The 22,835-nt window shown below is 42.7% G+C and overlaps 1 protein-coding gene across 2 annotated transcripts in view; it reads left to right on the top strand.

The window, feature by feature from the left end:
- SPDYA (speedy/RINGO cell cycle regulator family member A) overlaps nt 1–22,835 on the top strand; it is a 470,100-nt gene that overhangs the window by 308,053 nt on the left and 139,212 nt on the right. The window lies entirely within an intron of this gene.

Genomic DNA, 22,835 nt, shown 5'->3' with positions numbered 1-22,835 from the left:
AGAGGAGGAAATGTGATGACTGCACAGACAATTGGAATGTAGTTCAATCCTTCACTTCCCCCTTAATGTAAAGGTGATCATGCTCCCCTGAGGAAGCTTAGCTAATGACAGGGCGTAACCATCAATAGTGCAGCAGATGCAGTGACACCGGGCCGGGGTTCCGAGCGACTCACTGTACGTCAAACTAGGGAATGGAGGCCCATTTCTTTATTCATTTAGGACCCTTCGCAGCCTTGCTCCTTCACTGACTAATGAATGTAAATAAAAGGCTTATCAGAATCCTTGAGGTAAAAGGGCTGATTATTTAGAGACATCAGCCCTGTTCTACAATAATTAAGCATGCAGAGCTGCAAACTAAGCAACACGACACAGACATGTAATGTTTCTGGGATGCACGAGGAATGATTCATTGCAATAATCACGTTATTTAATAAACTATGGTGGTCATTCTGACCCTGGCGGTCAAAGACCGCCAGGGCGGAGAACCGCGGGAGCACCGCCGACAGGCCGGCGGTGCTCCAATGGGGATTCCGACCGCGGCGGTAAAGCCGCGGTCGGACCGGCAACACTGGCGGGCTCCCGCTAGTGTACCGCCGCCCCATTGAATCCTCCAAGGCGGCGCAGCTTGCTGCGCCGCCGAGGGGATTCCGACCCCCCCTCCCGCCATCCAGATCGCGGCGGTCCGACCGCCGGGATCCGGATGGCGGTAGGGGGGGTCGCGGGGCCCCTGGGGGCCCCTGCAGTGCCCATGCCACTGGCATGGGCATTGCAGGGGCCCCCGTAAGAGGGCCCCTAAATGTATTTCACTGTCTGCTGCGCAGACAGTGAAATACGCGATGGGTGCAACTGCACCCGTCGCACAGCTTCCACTACGCCGGCTCGATTCCGAGCCGGCTTCATCGTGGAAGCCTCTTTCCCGCTGGGCTGGCGGGCGGCCTGAAGGCGACCGCCCGCCAGCCCAGCGCAGCCCAGCGGGAAAGTCAGAATTACCGCCGCGGTCTTTCGACCGCGGAACGGTAACCTGACGGCGGGACTTTGGCGGGCGGCCTCCGCCGCCCGCCAAGGTCAGAATGAGGGCCTATGTCTGTTTGGTACCAGATCTAATAATAAGGGCACATAAGTGACTCCTGCTTTTATTTACATTGCCATCCTTGGGAAATGGAAAGAGGACTGGATAAGCTTCACAATGGAGAAGGCAGACATAAGCTGTTATGTGCGGGTGCCTGATTTATTTCCTGTACTCGCAAGACAAACTGAAGGCAAGAGTGACAGACAGAAGCCTTTTATCTGTTCTTTGTGGCTAGTGGCTGTGTGTAGCAGTGTGTGCCACCTCAGTACAACATACATAGGGGCATATTTATACTTTTTGATGCAAAACTGCACTAACGCAGTTTCGCATCAAAAAGTTTAGCACCGGCTTGCGCCATTACTGAGCGCCAGCTGGGCACTATATTTATGGAATGGCGCACGCCGGTGCAAAGGGTGGGCTAGTGTAAAAAAAAAGACGTTAGAAGGGTGGGGGTGGCGGTATGGGAGAAGGGGGTTTTGCACCAAAAAATGACGTTAGGCTGGTTAGAGGCAAAAAAAAATGCCTCTAACCAGCCTAGCGTCATTTTCTGATGCAAAACAATCCATACCACATGACTCCTGTCTTAGAAATGACAGGAGTCATGCCACCACCCCAATGGCCAGCACAGGGGACCAGTGTCCCCTGGGCATGGCCATTGCACCCTTTGCCATGCAGGGGGCCCCAAGTTGGGGCCCGATGGCACTTTAATGTAAAAAAGCAATATACTTACCTATACTTACCCTACTTACCTCGGATCGGGTCCCCCAACCTCCGGTGTCCATGTGGTGTGGGTGGGGGCGTTCCTGAGGCTTGAGGAGGGCACCTGTGGACCCATTCCATGGTGTTTAACCATGGAAATGGGTCCACAGGTCCCCTAACGCCTGGTCTGACCCAGTCATTAAATATTGGTGCAAAGCAAGCTTTGCACCACTATTTAGCCCCTCCTCCCACCTGTGTGGCATTTTAGCATAAGGGGTATAAATATGGGGTTAGTGCCATTTTTTAGATGGGAACGCCTCCCTTGCATCTCATTGACGCAAGGTAGGTTTGCGCATCTAAAAATGGTGCACGCTCCAATATTTTGAAGTTAGACGTGTCTAATGTCAAAATATAAATATGGAGTTAGTTTTGCGTTGAATTTGCGTTAAAAAAAAATGGCGCATATTCGGCGTAAATGGAGTATAAATATGCCCCATAGTATGATGTATGATTCTGTAGCACTTTCAGAACCTGGCTCCGTGTACAGTTTTGGGACTGTCACTGAGTAAAGTCAAGGTGGTCTGGTAAGTTTGGTTACTGAAGCTTGGTCTGTACACTTTATTCTGGGATAGCTGCAGATTCCTCACCTTTAGAATATTCTGAGGCGCCAGGCTGGATCTGGAAGATTTTAGACAGCAATGCCCAGCCCAGTAGGTGGTGCTTTGGAGCTCCACATTGACTTTGTTCCATAAGCGCCACTCCTGCATGTCAATGTCCGTTCCTTTATCTCTGCATCTTCGTACTCAGATCCAATGCTTTCTTCCAACATTTCCCTCATCAGCTGATAACATTTTTCTTTAAAAAAATATTTTTTTCAGTGTGCAATGGAACTAAATCCCCTCTTAAAACTACAGGTCACAAGAAAATGTCTGTGACAGATGCCCACTAGATGTGCCTCTAGTGTTTGGGTTGGCACACAACTCCAAGTCCTACAAGGATGGTGCCCCTATGATTCCAAAGGCAGTCCAAGAATGCAAAGTGAAGCTGCATGTCGCTGAACACTCAAAAAAGTCTCAGAAGTCTTGCTACACTTGAAGTCTAGGTAACAGACTTGTCCCCCCTCTCGAGGCCACTGCTGTGACAGGTCCTTGTCGTAGTCCAAATCTTCTGGTAAGTGGAAGCAGGTGCAAAAGAAGGCCAAGCAGGATTTGTCCCAGTCCTGCCACTCTCAGCCTGAGAAGTCAGGAAGATTCAAATGTTTCCGGGGGAGATATATCCATGCTTAATGGATCAGGAGTAAGGATCAAGCAGAGAGTGCCCAGGCCATTAGGGGCATGCACTTCCCTTTCTACCGCCTCATGGCATCAACTTCCAAACCACTTTATTTTGCCATTAGTGGCACACAACCACCTAGTGGGAGGTAGGATCAGACATTTCCTCCAATGGTGGCAAAAGATAACACCCGACAGGTGGATCCTTAATATTGTTCAATGGGGCTATGCCCTGCCATTCCTTTTAGATTTGCAGCACATCACGCTCACATAGGAGCCTCTTTCAGAGGAGCACCTGTCCATTTTGCTCCAAAAAGAGCAGACTCTTTTGGAATAAGGAGCCATAGAGACTCTCTCAGGCCTGGAAATAGGGACTGGCTGTTACTCCTGCTATTTTGTAGTACGAAAGAAGGACGGAGACTTTCATCCTATCTTAGATTTTTGTCTTCTGAACTCCTTCTTGCGGAAGGACAAATTCAGCATGCTAACGCTGGCCCATGTTGTGTCTGCCCTGGGTCCAGGTGACTGGCTGGTGGCATTGAATTGGCATGGGCATGATGCCTACTTCCATGTACCTGCCCTGCAGTCCCAGAGAAAGTACTTGTGGCCAAAGGTCTGATAAGGAACATTTCCAATTTGCTGTGCTCCCTGTCAGCTGCACCAGTGCCCCTTGTATGTTCATGAAAGTGATGGCGCTGGTCACAGCACACCTTTGGAAGGCGGGGATCCCACTTTTCCCCTACCGCGATGACTGGCTGTTGAAGGCAGGCTCGCCACAGTAAGTTGTGGACCACCTCCACACAATAGCGAATTACCTGACATACTGTGGATTAACTATCACTGTGCCAATGTCACACCTGACTCCTTTGTAGAGGCTTTTTTTTTTATTGGAGGGATCCTAGTTACAGTGCAGTTTCTGGCCTTCCCTTCCCCACAACCAGTCCAGGAGATTCAGGCTATGATCCAGGCTAGGTCTTGGTGAGGTTGGCTGTAAGGCTTCTGGTTTCTTGCAGCCTGTTTATTGACTATGCCAGGTGGCATATGTGGGCTCTGCAGTGGAGCCTGAAGTCTCACTGGGAACAACACCAGTGGAATTTGTCAGATTCTATTCAGGTTTTGGAGGTGACCGCGAAAGACCTTCAGTGGTGGCTCAACCTCAGTTGGCCGGGAGACAGACCCCTCTACTTGCCTCACCCAAAGGTTATGGTGGTGATGAATGTGTTACTGCTGGGATGGCGAGGTCATCTGGGGGCGATGGAGATGAGAGGACTCATCAACCACATGAACCTGTTGAAACTGCGGTCCATTTGCCTGGCGCTGAAAACCTTCCTACTGTCCATCAAAGGCAAGCTGATTCAGGTCCTCATGGACAACACAACTGCCATGTGGTACTGCAACAAGCAGGGAGGAGTGTGGTCCCGGGTCCTGTGCCCAGAGGCACTTTGCCTCTGGAGCTGGTTGGAGCTACAGGGCATTTCCCTGGTTGTGACCCACCTGATGGGATCTTTAAATGCCAGGACAGACAAACTCAGCCAAAAGAGCCTGGGGAACACAAATGGTGGTTACACTCCAAGGTGGCACCGTGGCATCTTCCAGCAATAGGGAGAATCCTCACTAAATCTTTTTGCCAGTGTCAAAACTGTGTACACTACTGTTTCTGAGAAAATACATTTCTTACTAGGAGACACATTCCGGATAGAGTGAAGCACACCTGTCTGTACACCTTTCTGTCCCAGCGTCTCTTATCCAGAGTTCTGAAGATCAAGAGCTACTAGGCCCAAGTCATCTTTAATGGCTCTGGATTGGGCAAGAAGAGTGTGGTACCAGGAACGTCTGGACAAAAGCTTCTGTCTCCTGGTCAGGCTTCACAGAAGCAGGGCAGGATTCTGAATCCAAACCTGCGCAACCTGCACTCCTGAACCCAAACCTGCACAACCTACACTGCAATGTTTTCCTCCTGAGTCTCTGCTTTGGTTATTTATTGTGTTTATCATTTGGCAGGAACATGAAAGCCACATACATCTTTTGTCAAGTACTAATAATAAAAGACAGAACATGTTCAACAGTAATCAGCAAGTAACAGATTCATATTCCCGTTCTTGTACTCTTCCATCGATAGCTTTTCGATACAGCATTTCCTGTAAATATACGAAATCTCCAATTTCTTTATCAACCACCTATCTCCATTCCTAGTACAGAACAAGGGCTGGCAGAGGGAGTTTACCTCTCCCCAGGCTCCCAAAATAAACCTCACGCTTAACGTCCCAAGCTGCCCTATAATTCTCCACCATCCAATTTCATATAATGAATCATCATTTAATGTTACTTTCTGCATTAAACAGCTTTTCTCTATTCAATGTATTATTTGGAGATGGGTGTGTATGCGCTTAAGGGTCATGCCCGCAAGAGGACGGGCAAACTAATTTGGGCCCCATTGACACAATGGCTAAACAGCACATAAGTGCTTTTATGATGGTAGTATGGAATTATGAAATGCTTGCATTACATTTGCATTATGTTTGCACTTTAATTAGTGACCGCTTTGTATTTCACAGCACTGTCTTCTCTCGTTTACTGCTTGCATTATGTCTGCACTATGTTAGCACTTTAATCAGTGACCGTGTTGTATTTCGCAGCACTGTCTTTTCTCGGTTAAAGGTGTATTGCTCAATTTTTTATATATTCCAACTTTCTACTGTGCATCTTTTATAAATAAATAAATTGATTTTTTTTTTTAAAAACAGCTTTTCATATATTTTACTCATCATGTAAAAATGCAGAATTGAGAAAAAAATGAGATCTGGAACTCCTTCACTTGTTCACCTCTTTAGCCTCACCTCTCTAGATATAGTCCAACCTCTTTTCCTTGTACAGTGTCCATTCTTCACAGCCCCACTGTACAGGGCACCTTCACAACTCAACCCCCTCAGCCTTAACGGTCCTTTCCTTTAGAAAATATCCCCACATTTCTTCGAATTGCAGCAGTTTCTCATTGATTGTATAGATTAATTTTTCATATGCTGCCATATCCTGCATGTCTTCTAGCCAATTTTGTATAGTTGGAATCATAACCTTTTTCAGTGGCATAAAATCCCCAATTTTGTGGTCGCTAGTGCAGTATATAATCACTGTTGTGTGTGAAAAGTTAATGGTTGGAGATCTGAGACATCATGCAAGCTTGCTGTTCTGGCTGTGTGATCTATTACTGTGTCCAAAATGGGTTTTAAGTTTTCCCAAATCTGCCCAAGTACAAGTTCATGTTTGAGAATTCTCACATAATGTGTACTATATCACTGTCATTGATCCCGCATCTCCAGCACCTGGAGTGTTAGCTACGTTTGGCCTTGTATAATGCGTGGGCACACATATTTTACCTTAGTTTAGTCCTGCAGCCTGTGTCTTTTACCCAGATATATGCTTTAATTTAATGTATTCATTTTAGTTTAGTCTGCTTTTCAGCGGGGATGTTTTATTTTCCTAATCAGCTGTGATTCTGCAAAAGCATTGTTATTATTTTTGTGCACAGCATTTCACCATTTACTTCTGCCTAAGGCTGAGAAGAACAGTACATGATAATCCATCTAGTACTGTCGCCACAAGAGTACATAAACAGTCTGACACTTAGGCACATGCCCGGCCTATTTCACAGAACAGAAACACGTTTTTTATAAAAACATCGTACCGGTCAAGGAAAAGGAGGGAGGTAAAGTCAGCCAGGATATCCATCCACACTGTATGTCATTTCACTGCTGACCTCAAACCTGTTTCTACAACCAGCCAAGGAGACTGCGAGCAGGCCTCTGTTCTTAGGTAATGGGGATGGGTACTCCTCTCATGGACTAAGTCCTGACAGAGAATGGGCTATTACTGATATGCTCTCGCTAGAAGTTAGGGATTAGTTAGGATTCTTATGTACATGTTATTCCAGTATGGTTGGGTTGATTATTTTCATCTCACTGATCTTAACAGTCCTAATTTTGCTATCTCTCATTGCCCTAATAATTGTAGCTCCTCCATTTTAGTTTTTTCAATAAATGTATTGCAAACCATCCTGCATCTTCTCTGTGGCCTATGTATGTGTGTATGAGACATTTGCTAACAAGAGAAAGAGGTGAGATTTGTCAACCACGACAACATCCCTGAGAGGTCCCTGAGTGTCATGCATCAGGCTGCCACAAATCACCTTTGCTTTGTATGTTTGGGTGAGGTGCTGCTAGCTAGCCGAAAGGGTTGGTCCGACGACTGGCAAGACAGTATGGGATTGACTCAGTCACCCACAAGCGGTGGTGCTGCCACCCTGAATCCAGCATTCTTGTTCCAATAATGAGAGTCCTACGACATTGTGAAAAGATGACATCAATCTAGACTGAGTAAATGCCTGATAGTGTTCCTCCAAACTCCTTCCAGGTGAGTATGTAATGAACAACAAGTGATATTTCGATGGAAATAGATGGGTTTCCTTACTTAATTGGACAAATCTGCAGTGCTGTGTGATTGAGATGTTCCTGTCTGAGTTAGGGAAATGTTTTTAGTGAGCCATTTTTATTCATGCCATCTAAATAGTGTATTTTATGGGATTTCAAAATGTCCTAGCAGATCACCCCACCCTCCAATTATAACCACATGTTGTGCCACAATGGTGCTTTAAAATGCAGATATTCCAAACTCTTTATCAATTTATGTTCTCTCTGGCCAAGCATATCGGGATGAGTGCAATATTGGGTTCACATATTTCGCGTACACTCACAAAGGTGTCTTCCTATGTATCTTTTTAAGTTTAAAGAAAAAGTTTATTGATAATTAATACAATATTCAAAAGATATCAATACATTTGATGACATGAGTAAAATAATACAATAACAGTTCAATTTAATGAAAAGTACTTATTGCAAAACACAATAGATATATTAATGCTTTGAAACGTAAGTATATATGCATATATTAAGTATATAGGTATAGGAAGTTATAAACAATATAAGTAAGTACAATAAAATGTAAAGGAAAACAATTCATGGCAGTTTAGAAACCTTTTCATTTCTAGGAAAATGATTACACAAAGAATAAGCCAAAGAGTTTAGGTAATTTGTAACAGGTATCCATAAGATATCTCTTTTAATAGCAAGGGATAAGGGGGAAAGATAAGCTCTGTCCAGCCTATGATTATAATATATACCATACCAGCAAGCTTGAAAGGATAATTTAGAAGTCCTTCCAAGTTTTCGTAATTTGTTGAAAAGCAACAGCCAATAATAAATCTGAGATTAAGATACTACTTTTTGGATAACGGGACCATTTGTCTGCAAGGCTGTCTAAAAATATATTTGTAAAGCTTAAGGTAACTTGAGTGTTAAAAATAGTGTTCATTTGATTCCATACTTTAACCCAAAATTGAAATGTATATGTACAATCAAAAAGCATATGTTTAAGATCTGAGACTGGCCTATTACAAGACCAACAAGAGGACGGAAGGTTAGAATTAATTATATGTAAAGATGATGGTGTAATTAATAACCTATTATATATAAAAAAATAAAGTTTGAATTGCATTAGCTGCTCTAGAGGATTTTCATATTTTAATCCACACCTTATTCCATAAAAAAGGTGCAAATGAAGTGTCCAAATCTTTCTCCCACTGTATTTCTATTGCGGATTTAGCTCTGTCATCAGGAAGAGCTGTAATTGTTTGATAAATACGAGAAGCCAATGAAGACTATAATAGCGGATTCTTAATTGGAGAAGGTCGGACAAGAGGTGCTTGCTGAACTGGAAAGGATTGATATGAACTATTTACGACATGTATTAAAGCATCATATTTTCTATCAAAAGAGGACGGAAACGAAAAAAGAAGTTGTGCCCGTACAAAAGAAAAAGGGGATTCATTTTCAAATAGTTGGTACACCCATCTTAAGCCCTTTAAATGCCACGTTTCCAGTAGATAGTTCTAATATTCAACTTGATGTATTTACTATACCAAATTGACAAATTTAGAAACTGTTCTCAGTCTCCATTATATGAAGCAAAAATATGCAGCAGAATTCTGCATGAATTTTTCAAAATAGGAAGGGAAATAGATGTTGGTTTATTTGACAGAGTTATTACCTCCGGAAATGTAAAAGGAACAACAAATTACTTTTCAACCTCAACCCATAGTGGTAAAATAGTAGAATCATCTTCATTCAATAAATAAGAAGCTTGTTTAAGAGAAAAGGCCATATGATAGGAGCGAAGATTCAGAAAGTTAACCCCTCCACAGATTTTAGGCCTCATTAATTTTTGGAGGCACATTCTGGGTCTCTCATTATTCCATAAGAATTTGGCTAAAATACAGTTCAGCTTCTTAAAATAAAGACATGGGATATTAATTGGAATATTTGAGTAAAAGCGAATTACAGGAGGCAACATCATTTTAAGAGAGTATAATCTACCCCAGCAGGATAGAAATAAAGGATTCCATTTAGAAATAAGAGAATCAAGAGTAGAAAATAGTTGCAAAAAATACAGGAAATTGTATCTTTAAAAGAAGGTTTAAACCAAAGACCTAAGTATTGAATTTTATCATTGTTCCAGTAAACATTTGAAGATTTACAATCTTTAGGAAGGTAGAATGTATTTAAAGGAAGTATTTCACACTTATCTTTATTTAACTTATACCCTGAAATAGAAGCAAAATTCTCTCCTTTAAATAGAAATGTAGGAAGTGAAGATTTCGGATTTGATATAAAAAGCAAGATATCATCAGCATAAGCTGAGAATTTGATCTGCCTTTCCCCATATTGGAAACCATGTAACTTTGGATTAGCTCTAAGTTTCAATAAAAAGGGTGCCAAAGCAAGAACAAATAAAAGCGGTGACAACGGACATCCCTGACGAACTCCTCTATAAAGCGAGAACGAGGGAGAGATGAGACCATTTAGAAAATAGCAGCTTTAGGAGAAGAATATAATAAGATTAGATTTATGAATTTAGTTCCAAAGCCAAACCATGAAAGCGTCGAAAAAATAAAGAGACAATTAAAACAATCAAAAGCTTTTTCAGCATCTAGAGCAATTGCAGATAGAGAGTCTTTATATGTCACAGACTTACTTAAAATATTAAAATATAATCTTGTGTTGTCAGATAATAGACGTCCTTTAATAAAACCAGACTTCTCTTTACCAATTAATTGAGGAAGAATCAGTTCCAAACGCATAATTTTAGCAAAAATGTTGTGATCCAAATTAACTAGAGAAATAGGTCTATAATTCTTACAAAACTTTGGATCTTTGTTATGTTTTGGTATAAGGACTATTACTGCCTCTTGAAAAGAGCCTCCAGAGGATTTTGCGTTGACAAAATAGGTAAAAAGGTGAAATAATCTTGGAGCTAAAAGTTTAGAAAATGTAAATAAAATTCAATAGTAAAGCCATCTGGACCTGGAGCTTTACCTTTCGTGATGAGATTTAGTGCATTGAGAATGTCTTTAATTCAAATATCATTATCAAGAGCAGAAAATGAATAAGGGGGAACTACAGGTGGATTAATGGAAGACAAATATTGATCAATAAGATCCTGCGTGGGGTAAGATTCAGGAGTATATAATTGTGTGAAGAAATGAGCGAATTCATCCAAAATTTCTTCATTCTTATTTAATAATAAATTGGAAGAACTATAAATAGATTCTATCTTTGTTCTATCTTTTTTAATTTTAAGATAATTTGCTAGAGGTTTTCCTGATTTGTTTTGACCCCCATAGTACTTAGCACTAAATTAAAGAAGATAAGAATTAGCAATATCAGTCAAGTTTTTATTGAAAGTAAATTTAGCTTGAAGTTATTCATTAAGACAGCTAGTAGATTTGGAAGAGTAATATAGATTTTCTAATTGTTTGATACGATCCATCAAATGAAGTAATTTTTTAGTATCCGTTTTCCTCTTATTGGCAACACGGGGAAATAATAAAATCCCTAGATGCCGCTTTGAAAGCATCCCAAATGATTTGAACAGATAACTGAGGGGTATCATTTTCTACAAAGAATTGTTGCAAACTTCTCAAAATGTTGAGTAAAATTAGTATCAAGAAGTAAGGAATTATTAAATCTCCATCTATTACTTGGCTGATTATGTGGGATAAGATCAAGATCCATACACACTGGAGCATGATCCGAGATTAATATAGAGCCAGTTTCCGAACCCAAAACATGTTGTACGAGATGCTGTGAGACAAATAAATAATCCTCGATTGGGAAGAATGTATGGGGGAGAAAAATGAATATTCCTGTAATATGGGGTTACACAATCTCCGAACATCCGTTAATGCTCTTTGTTTAATCATAGAGGTAAACAGTGAAAATATGGTGGATGGTATAAATCTAGAATTGGATTTACAATCAATAAAAGGGTCCATAACCATATTACAATCTCCTCAAAAAATGTAATGTTTATCTTAAAGAGTTATTAACTTAACTAATATTTCATTCCAGAAAGATTTATCAGGTTGGGTAGGAGCATAAACATTAAATATAGTTAAAGGTACTTTATGAATATACATTGAAACTATAACCCATCTACCCATCACATCAAATTCTTGAGAAATATCGGAGCTATTCAAACTTATGACACAGTATAATGACTCCATTCCTCTTCCCCGTGCCCAGAGACAAAAAAACGTGACCTACCCATTGCCTTTTAAGTTTGGCTACCTCATTATCCGATATATGAGTCTCTTGCAACAGGGCAATATCAGCTCTCAATTTTAAAATATGTGTTAAAACTCTTTGACACTTTATTGGGGATCCTAAACCTTTAACATTCCATGAAATAAATCTAATTGTCATATGATATAAAGAGTATATAATATAACCATGAATTATGCAAATAAACCAACTATTGTTGTGGAAAAATTGAACCAAAATAAATATTTTGATGTACAAAAGAAGAATATAACTATGAACAGGAGAAAATAGAAATAGAAAAAGGAAAAGATGAAAAAATAGTAAAAGAAGAGGAAAAGGGGAAGGAGAGAACAAACATAATACAATATAGAAAGAAACATTAAAAATACAGAAAGAAAACAGAACAAGTAATAAAAACATACCTATAAGACAAAAACAACGTGAGGGTGGTGAAACCACAAAGGGAAAACAACGCAACCTTCACTCCACGACTGCAAACATGGAAGGGAAGAGAGACCAGGCCACACAGGTTGCTACCACAAAAGACAGGTACATTAATGAAGTAAGATCTAAAAAGAGAAGAAAATAGGGAAATTCAAATCGCTTAGATAATATGTCACTCTTAAGATTACATGAACCAGTAATGGGTATAACCATTAAATAGAAAAAAAAACAATATTATAGTCAAGTCACTGATACTTTAGAAGTATCCATTTTTTCACCTCTATAGGAGTCAATAAATTGCTGAACTAATATTGGGTCTTCATATGTTGTGGTTTTATTATTGTAAGTCACCTTGAACAAACATGGATGGAAGAGACCATATCGAGCATTAAGTGACTTTAATGTCGGACGCACATCCAGAAACTTCTTTCGTTTGTCCGCCGTCAATTTAGCTTAATCCTGAGCAAAGAAGAAATTGGAACCTGACCACGTGATCCAACCTTTAGCTCTTGCTGCTCTGAGAACCTTTAGCAGGTCTTCATACTCCAAAAAATAAAGTAGAATTCCTCTTGGTTTCTTTGACGTCGAAGCCATATGTGAAGGATGACCAAGTCTATGTGATCTTTGTATATTTAAAGCAGGAGAAGTAGGCAGATCCAGAATTTTGGGCAGAAACTATTGAAAGAAAGATAATGAGTCTGAACCTTTAATTTCTTCAGGCAGACCATAAATACGTAGATTCTTTCTTCGGTTCCGATTTTCTATATCCTCTGCATATTATTTCAACATAACTACTTCAGATTGTAGAGACTTAATAGTCGCAACAGAGCCCTCAAGCACTTCCACTCTTCGTTCTACATGAGAGACTCTGTTCTCCACAAGAGACCATTTGTCATCCAGGATTTGTAATTGTTTATTTGTATCTTCCATATAGGGTTTGAGAGCTCTTATTTCCTCAAGAAGTAACTCCATAGATACGGTATCTACAACTTTAATAGGAGATGGAGGATCCTTTTTAGCTCTCTTATTCGTGGACGTCGATACCGTTACTGGAAGTTTGGATGATACTTTATAAATAACAGTAGTGGGAGAAAAAGGCGTTGAACGTGTAATGTCAAGATTAGTAGCCCCTGTACTCTCCATATTTGACAAAAGGGCGAATGACCTCGATAAAGGAATATTACCTGAACCTTTATTACTTTGTACTTTACTATTAGTCAGTTGAAGGTTCCTAGATCTGTCCATAAGCAAGATATATAGGCCCGTATTTATACTTTTTTTAGCGCCGCATTTGCGCCGCTTTTTGACGCAAAACGGCGCAAACCTACAAAATACAATGGCATTTTGCAAGTTTGCGCCAGAAAACGACGCAAATGCGTCGCAAAAAAAGTATAAATACGGGCCATAGTTTTGCCCAATATGTAGTAAATCATGTATTGTATGAAATAAGGTTCCACCTCAGAAAAAGTAGACCAAAATATGAAATAAACTGGACATATTCTGGCAAAAAGCAGGATACGATAAGCAGAGAGCGTAAGCAAACACTTTTAGGCCAAAAAGTGCAAAAAGAATACCTCAGGCAACAATGTATAAAGTAGAAAAAGAAATTGTGAGTTGAAAACAAAAACAAAATGGCGGTCACAATCGATTCCTCAGACAACCGCCATTTAATTCAGTAAATTAGGGCATACAAAATAGCTTTCAAGGCATTCTAAGGGGAATAATGCATTCCAGGCATATTCCCCTAACGTTTCCTCTCTGCGACATTGAAAAAAGAAAATACCATTTAATACGAGACGGCTCCCTCGTCTCCCACCATCGTCACGGAGCTAAAAAAAAGGCAGCCATCTTCGCTTGGCGCCAAGCTATGCCTCTTCCTCTGTATGTTGATTATGTATATAGAGTGAGTCAGTTGGTGAGCTAGCAAATAACACTGCGTATGTGGTTATCTAAGTTCACCCTTTTGTGTTGGAGTGTTTAGTTTAGATCCATTTAATCTAGGCCTGTCCCCTCCCCATAAAACGTATGAATATTCTTGTCTATCCTTTGCAGCATGGACTTGGGGATCTTCCATGGAATCATGCCAAATATTTAATTAAATCTAAGGGCAACATTTTTTTTATCTGTACCTTCCTCCATAGAGACAAACGTAAATGAGACCATCTCATAAAGTCGGCCTTCGTCTTTTCTGTAGAGGAGATATGTTCTCATGGACCATATCCTTAAGACCATTACCATTACTTTATTCGACCGTTAAACAATAATCATAAAAGCACAAGCCATAGATTCAAAACGCAAATACATTTCAAAGGTAAAAAATCATCGAATCAACATTAAATACAAATCGTAGCTATAAAAAAAAAAGCAATTTTCTATGACACAGGGCAAATTTAAAAAAGAAAAAACACTGAAACAGACCTTAGGTGAATTGAGTTGTAAAAATAGCAGTGCAAGCTTGCATGGAGTCAGTGCGGCGTCTCTCAAAACAGGGATTACATTTCTTTTCCTCTAAGGCCGATGGTATTTACAAAAGAACATAAAATGCAGTAGACTCTGGGCAGAATACTCATAACATGGACAAGTCAAAATAGCAGCAGGATCGTATTTACCAAGAGGGAAGCACAAATAACATCTGATAATCCCTAATCTGAATCTAATAAGGATGGTTCTATCCCAATTGTTACACACCATATATAAAGATGGTGCCACTCCCTTCCAACCCCGGGAAATCGAATCAGGATATACTCAGCATTGATGGGTTTAACTAATTCCAAGGCTTCCCTTCCCTGCTGCTTGTATGCCAAAAACTTCTTTCTTAGCCAGCTACGATCCAAACAAATCACTCGGGTTTGCGAAAACGGAAGGCCTGCCTAATTTATTACACACCTGTCCAACATAGCAGAGCCACAGTGTTAGACCTGCCATTCTTGGCGTGGTTTCCCCTGACATTTTGCCTACAGACCTCCTGTTTCTGCTGACTTCTTTTTTGCTGGCCTTAGGATCCTGCACACTTTACCCCTGCTAACCAGTGCTAAAGTGCTTATTCTCTTCCCCAAAACATGCTAATATTGTCATATCTCCAATTGTAATATTTAATTTAATTAGAAGTCCCTAGTAGAGTGCACTACATGTGCTGAGGGCTTCTAAATAAAATGGTACTAGTGGGCCTGTAGCACTGATTGTGACACCCACTTAAGTAGAGCTTTAAAGATGTCTAAGGCTTGCCATTGCAGTGCCAGTGTGTGCAGTTTTGAACTGCAATTTCAGCCTAGCAAAATAAACCGCTCGTTTTAAATACATACAAGTCACCCCTAGGGTAGGCCTCGGACAGCCCAGAGGGCAGGGTGCAATGTATTTTAAAAGTACGACTTGCACTTTTTAGTTTTACAAGTCGTGGTGATGGAAAAAACCCTCTTTAGTTCGTTTTTCACCACTGGAAGTCCTATCTCTCCCATATGTTAACATTGTAATTGCCTTATTACATCTTATATGTGTAACGTCCAAATGAGAAGATATGACCCCTTCATGGCTGGTGTCTCTGTAATCACAATTTAAAATCCTGATTTATGGTGAATTCGGATTTTAAATTGAAAGTCTGAAAATGCTACTTTTAGAAATTTGGCATTTTCTTGCCTTAGCCATTTGGTGCCTGCAGCCAGTCTCTGCTCACATTACTGGGTGTAGTTGTCAGTTGGGCTTTGTGTATTTCTCCTAGACAACCATACACAGTGGGAGCTTAGGTGTAACTTAATGGGTCATCTTGAGCAGGATGGGAGGGAGGAGCAGGACACAGCCTCAAGTACACCTTAATAGACTGTGACCAAAGGGCTTAATGACCCTGTATTGTCACTCTAGCCAGCTTAGAAGCAGGGCAGGGGAGACAGCGATTTCGTTGCACTCCAAAGCCACTGTCTAAAATGTTCTCTCCCCTTACAGAATCAGGACACCAAAGTATAAACACTAGACATCCGACACCACCACTTCAGCACACTTCTGGACCTGTGGATACTCTGCCAGGAAGAAGGACATCTGTGCTGTTGAAGGACTAGCACTCTGCTGGACTCCTGCTTTGCTGTGCTGACATACTGCCTACTACCTTCTTGTCTGGGTGTGAGAAGGACTGTACCTGCAACTCTTCAACCGAGAATGGCTCCAAGGGCTAGTTGGCTGTCCTGATCTGAACTCCCACCGACATAAAACATTTCCAACTACCCTTTCTGCACATAGACTCTGCCATCTGTGAGTCTACCCTGCAAAGTTGTGCCATCCCAGTCCTGGACCCTTGGAAGTGGGCCTAAATTGCTTCCCAGTGGAACCAGCGCATCTTCTCTGCTGAGCAGCACGTCCCCGAGCAGGACCAATGCACGTCCTTGGCTGAGTGTCCCATTTTCAAGCAGAACCGAGGCATCGCTGCTGTTGCATAGATTGGACCCAGCGCAGAACACTCGCATTACTGCCACATCCAGCAACTTGGGTTCTACGCATCACCTTCAGAAGCCGTCATTGCTCAATGCTTCCCTGGAGCAGGTCCTCGCATCCCATGTCAACAGCAGCCTCGACGATGACACCAAAGCTCTGCATCACAGTTTCGCCACTCATCGGAACCTATGCCTTGCCTCAGCTGCGCAATGCATCCTCAGCACCAGCTTCACATCACAAGCCCTCTCAAAGGGATCATCGTCATGAACGCAACAAGGCCTTGCACAGCAGGTTTGCCGCATCTCAAAAACAACCCATCGCATGGGCTGTGCGATGCATCTTCATCTCGGATCCACGGAACGCTCCGCAACCAGGATTTCTAGTACTTTGTTCAGCGGGCTTGTCTGCGCTCCACCGTGGTCGGCCTGAACCTTTGACTTTGTCTCAGTTGCCGTGACCAGATATCCCAGGTTGGCTGTTTTTGCTTCTAAGTGCTATGCTACAGTTTATTCTGTAAAAATTCATAATTCAAGTTCTACTGATTGGATAGCATAAGGAGTTGAACTTGCTGGGACACCCAGGATCTGCCTGCAGATTCTGTTTTTGTTTGTCTGCAAAGTCCTAACCTTCTTATATCCCCACACCATATGTTAAAACTGGGAAACACTTCCTCTGACACACTTCCAGTAGTGATGTAATATGTTTCTTATCAATCTTAGCTGATGGATTTTAAAAAAAACAAGAGAACTGCTAAATCTCAGCCTCCTCATCCCAAAGTATGGAGCCCTGGTGCTCATGAATCAAAAATGATTCCTAAGTAATACAATTTGCGGTGTTTAGCAATCAATTTCTGCTGAATTGGGAAACAGCGGGATTTGAGGTTCCTTGGACCACACGCCATCACAAAAGTTTTAGTACAATTAATTTCCAAACTCAATTGGCCCTTTAAGTCAACAAAAGCATCCAGCAAAATGCTAAGCCCATTGGAAGTCCTTGATAAAAGAAACATGTTGTCTGTGTATAATAACATGGTCACAGGCCTACTCTTAACTGCAGGCATGTCTCAACCCTTCTCAGTGAAGACTGCATCAAGCCCGTTAACCACAAGTAAAAATAATATTGGGGTGAGCAAACAGCCCTGGAAAGGCTAAAAAAGTCAGTGCACTAATTTTTCTCCCCAAATCTAATTGAGACTTGTAGATCATAGTGGGGGTCTCTACCCCTGTGGTTTCCAATATTCCCCAGAGCCTGGACCTGACTCCACTATCAAGGCACACGACAGGTCAATGAAGGCCAGGTGGATTGACCTATGTTTCACATTATATTTTCATATTATAAGATGTAAATTAGGGCACTGCTCCTTCATACCAAGGCCAGCTCTAAACCCATACTGCACAGTAGACAACACTGAGTGAATCTTGTTGTGGGTTAATCAGCTTTAGAGTCCTGCCTGTAGTGACTGACATCCTTCAGGAGGAAAAAGAAAGGGGAAAGATGTCCATTTCAAAGAAGCAGAACCCCAATATAAAACTTCAAAGACCCAGACACTTAATTACATTTTGGGTCTGGAAAAGGACTATAAGTAGGGGAGTCTGAGACCCCAAAAGTTTGTTATCTGCCGAGCAGCCAGATGAGCTTTGTGAAAAGGGGAAGCTCTGCAAGAGTTCTTCCTCTGACCAGGACTAGTGGCCCAAGCCTGCTAGTCTCCATGCTGGGTGAGGGGATATCACCCTGGGAAACAAAGACCGTCTGCCCAGAAGCCTGGACACCAGCGCCTACCTGCTCGCCAAGACCGGTGTACCTCATCAGGATGAGGAGAGCCCTGTCGCGAGAACTTCATGTGCCGGGTGTGAGGAATCTGCTCCCGCACTGATCAGGCCATAGCCCGTGTTCCAGACCAATTTGGCGACCTCGTATGCCAGGACGGGTCACTGTGGACTGAGCCAAAGAACGAAGTGTGAGAAATCCACTTCCACACTGATCGGGCCGTGACATATGTGCTGGACTGATTTGGCAACCCTGAGTGCAGGAGGGGCTGCCCTGAACTGAGTCGAGGTTCGAAGTGGGAGAAACCCGCTTCCACACCGATTGGGTCGTCATCCATGTGCCAGATTATTTCAGCGACTCCATATGCCTGGAAGGGCCGCCATGGATGCCAAGATCAGGCCAGCATGACTGGAATTGTGAGTGCTGTGGTAGTGACTATGCAGGAGGGGTGACCAGAGACACTGTGGCCAAGGGTGTGGGTCATTACCTAACACTGAGAAAGAGGTGCTGTGATCAAGGCAGGACCAACCCACTGTGGACTGCACCAAAGGAGTCCTGAGGATCAACAGAACACTGCCGGAGCCCTGTCAGAGCAAGGAGATCACCCCTCTATCCCTACAGGGAAAAGCAACTTACTGAGAAATCTCCGGACAAGAAGCAACCCCGGTCATCTGATCGAGCTGGTCGCATGGCTTGAGGGAGAGCCTGTACCTGCTGAGTGCTTTCTCATGTGACCATGTGCAGCCAGACTTTGCCGATTCAGAGCAGGCCTGCTTTGCACCACTGAAGAGTTCCATATCGCTGGAGGAGGTAAGCCAAGAACTGGGCCTTTGGGGCCCCAGGGGACATACCGCCATTGGTGCTGCAACCCCATAGACTCTAGTGACTGAACTTATGAACAGAGTTCGAGGGGTGAACTCTTGAGTATGGCCTAATAGTTTACATTCCTTTTATGCGTCCATCAATGAATGGGGAATAATACTGAACCTGTTGTACTAGAGCTAAGAGGACAAGGAGTGGCCTGACAACTACTGGAGCCCCGACCTCAAGCGCGATTGTGTTATTGCTTTTGGATGTTGTTTACCTTTGCATGTGTAGAGTTATAATTTAAATAATTTTCATGTAAAAATAAGTATTTGGCTTGACATTGATTTACTGTATGTGCTGGTTGCAGGTTGAGTTATGAGTCTTGTTCACTGATCTGTATCTTCGCTTCCCCCCCAAAGAGCCTTGACTGCTCATCCTACACTACCCTACTGATAGTCAGGTGTGGAAGGAGGGGATTGTTGCCTTGTTGAGCGGAGTACATGGTGGGGCAGGCCCGGGACATCAAGAGTAAAAGGCCTCAACCACCATGGTTGAGCCCAGTAACTTCTGCTTGCCTCGTAGCCCACTGAATGGGGTTCTGACAGTAATACAAATTTATAATGACATATGATTCCGGGGCACGTGGTACCATGGGAAATCTGCCCGGGTTTGAAAAGTGGCACAATATTGGTATATCTAAGGTGGAAGACCTATGGTCGCAGGGTCGGGTTATCCCCTTCTCCAACCTGCAAGAGGAGTACACACTGGCCCCATCCGAGTATTACCGTTATCTCCAAGTGCACCACATTCTTCGGTTGGTGCTTCCCGGGGGGACTGACCTGCTCGAGTCTCCCCCACCCCCCAGAGAGTAGACTTTTGGAAGAACACCTACACAAAAAAGCTATATCCCTCACCTACCAGAAATTAATCAACAATTGTCCGGGCCTGTTAACACACCTTAAGATGAAATGGGAGCGCAATGTAGGAAGCCTAGACGAAGATGAATGATGTGCGACACCGGGCCTCCCCACGGAAAGCGGGAATCAGATCCTGGTTCTGCCTGGTGCAGTTAAAGATCCTACAAATGTCCTGCCCGACATGTTCGATCAGAGTTAAAATGGGTAGGTCGAGGGACGCTCGATGCCTAAGGGAATGTGGGCTGGAGGGCTCCTTCCTGCACATCATATGGGAGTGCCTGGCGATAGAAGATTAATAGGCCTCCGTAATATTCCAGATCAGGAGGTTGACTAAATGTGAACCTTGAGAGGTGACAGTCAGTGAGGCTAAAGATTTATGGCCTGATTTTTGGCGGACCAGTTACTCTGTCTCAAACGTGACGGATATCCCATCCGCCATATTACGATCTCCATAGGGTATAATGGGATTGTAATAGGGCAGACGGGATATCCGTCACGTTTGTGATGGAGTAACCCCCTCCGCCAATCTCTAAATCAGGCCCTTTTAGATTTTACCAAATGGTGACACCTCCTCATCTTTACCCAACCTCCCTCCCAAACTCTGCCACTCTCCAGAAACTCATTTACACGCAAGATCTGCAACGGCGCATGCTTTGTTGAGCCATTGGAATCTAGCGACATAACATTAAGTGACATAAGTGGCCCAGTGTGACAGTCATTAACTGGTAGGTTGTTTAAAACAGAAAAGTGATTCAGAGTGGGAACTTGAATACTCGCGGGGGGAGGGACACAATTGTATAGAGAGGATCCTGTAGTATTGTTTTATTGTAAATAGTATTTCCTTTTCTCCTTTACTTTGTTGTACCTCCTTTTCTCCTTATTTCCCCATTCCCTTTGTCTTCTGTGTATTGGTATCTTCCAGCTGCCCCTGCTCCAGCAATTGTACTAGCTGGAATGTTGGTGAGGATTCTGGGCAGTTGTGGAGGTAGCTGGAAGCAGGAGTGGCTGGAGTTTACTGTTCCCTTTTACTTGAAGAAATAAAGAAGACTTTCTACTGTATTCGCTGGTGCTTCCTTAATAACACTTCACTTCCCCCTAGGAGCCGGACTATAGAAGAAATCCAGTGGGAGAACCTTTACGCACTGAGTCTCACAGAGCCCTGATATACAGATTCATACAGATGTTTAACAATATGCGAGTTTGCAAAATTCACAATGACGAAATCACCTCAGAGTTCCTACTTCATTGGCTCAACCCACCCCACTCTACAGGCGAACACAATTGAGCCAACAACTGACCCTTACATTTGATGTTACCATGTAGCCAATGTGTAACCTTGTTGATGAACTGCTAGGGCCTACCTGTCTGGTTGGTTAATCTAGGAACACTAGCCAACACAATCACAAAGTGACAGGCCTCTTGGGGTAAGTGGCATACTTATTCGCTTTTCTTACCTACCCCACCCGCATATAATTGTGGGCTAAAATTTGCAGCTCTTCCCTTCTGTGTTAATTGAGAGCTCTCCTTGGCCCCTTCGACAAAGCTAGCTACCATCTCAAAGGGTTGCATGCTGGCCATTGGCTCTTTACTCGCCAGACTAGACTTCAAACTCTCAAGCTTCTTGCTTCCAAGGGAGGGATGTCTGTGAAGAAGTAGAAATAACACGTCTGGGTGTAGCACATGGCTTTGCAATGGGCCCTCCAGTCCTGCCCCCAATAGGGATAGTTTATTGTCAGTTAAAGCCATTCGTTCATGTTGGGGCATTGACAATCATCCGGAACACCCATACGTTTGGCACAGAGCAGTGTGGTGAAAGTGTTCTCACAAGCCGCTGAAGAAATAGAAGGTAGTCTTTCATAAACATCCGTCCCCTGCACAATATCTTGTTTACACCAATTTTTCTCACGCCTAAATCTTTTGGCTAAGGGAGATGGGCAGAGCGTGGGAACACACAAAACTATATATTGCCTAATGGGATCTTGGTCTATAACCCCCTAAGCTAGTGTCCCTCTGTCGCCTCCAAATGCAGACCACTGCCCACCAACAGTTAAAGGTAACTCCAAAGTATCCATAGTAAGAGAAAGAAGTATTTTGGATAGTTCGATCTCATTGTCAATAACTCGACCTGCCCGTTTGATGAAGTCATCCAAGGCAGACTTATTGGCTTAATTTGCCATCTAGCTTACGCTTCCCAATTATCAATTAAATGCAGGGTTAGAAAACAGGGGGAGTGGCTGTGACTCAACAAGTTCAAACTCCTGTCAAAATCTGCTGCTAAATCTCAGCCTCCTCATCCCAAAGTATGGAGCCCTGGTGCTCATGAATCAAAAATGATTCCTAAGTAATACAATTTGCGGTGTTTAGCAATCAATTTCTGCTGAATTGGGAAACAGCGGGATTTGAGGTTCCTTGGACCACACGCCATCACAAAAGTTTTAGTACAATTAATTTCCAAACTCAATTGGCCCTTTAAGTCAACAAAAGCATCCAGCAAAATGCTAAGCCCATTGGAAGTCCTTGATAAAAGAAACATGTTGTCTGTGTATAATAACATGGTCACAGGCCTACTCTTAACTGCAGGCATGTCTCAACCCTTCTCAGTGAAGACTGCATCAAGCCCGTTAACCACAAGTAAAAATAATATTGGGGTGAGCAAACAGCCCTGGAAAGGCTAAAAAAGTCAGTGCACTAATTTTTCTCCCCAAATCTAATTGAGACTTGTAGATCATAGTGGGGGTCTCTACCCCTGTGGTTTCCAATATTCCCCAGAGCCTGGACCTGACTCCACTAT

The sequence above is a fragment of the Pleurodeles waltl genome, chromosome 5 (assembly GCF_031143425.1).
Source record: "Pleurodeles waltl isolate 20211129_DDA chromosome 5, aPleWal1.hap1.20221129, whole genome shotgun sequence".
NCBI classification, from domain to species: Eukaryota; Metazoa; Chordata; class Amphibia; order Caudata; family Salamandridae; genus Pleurodeles; species Pleurodeles waltl.
This window is presented reverse-complemented; position numbering and strand designations above follow the sequence as displayed.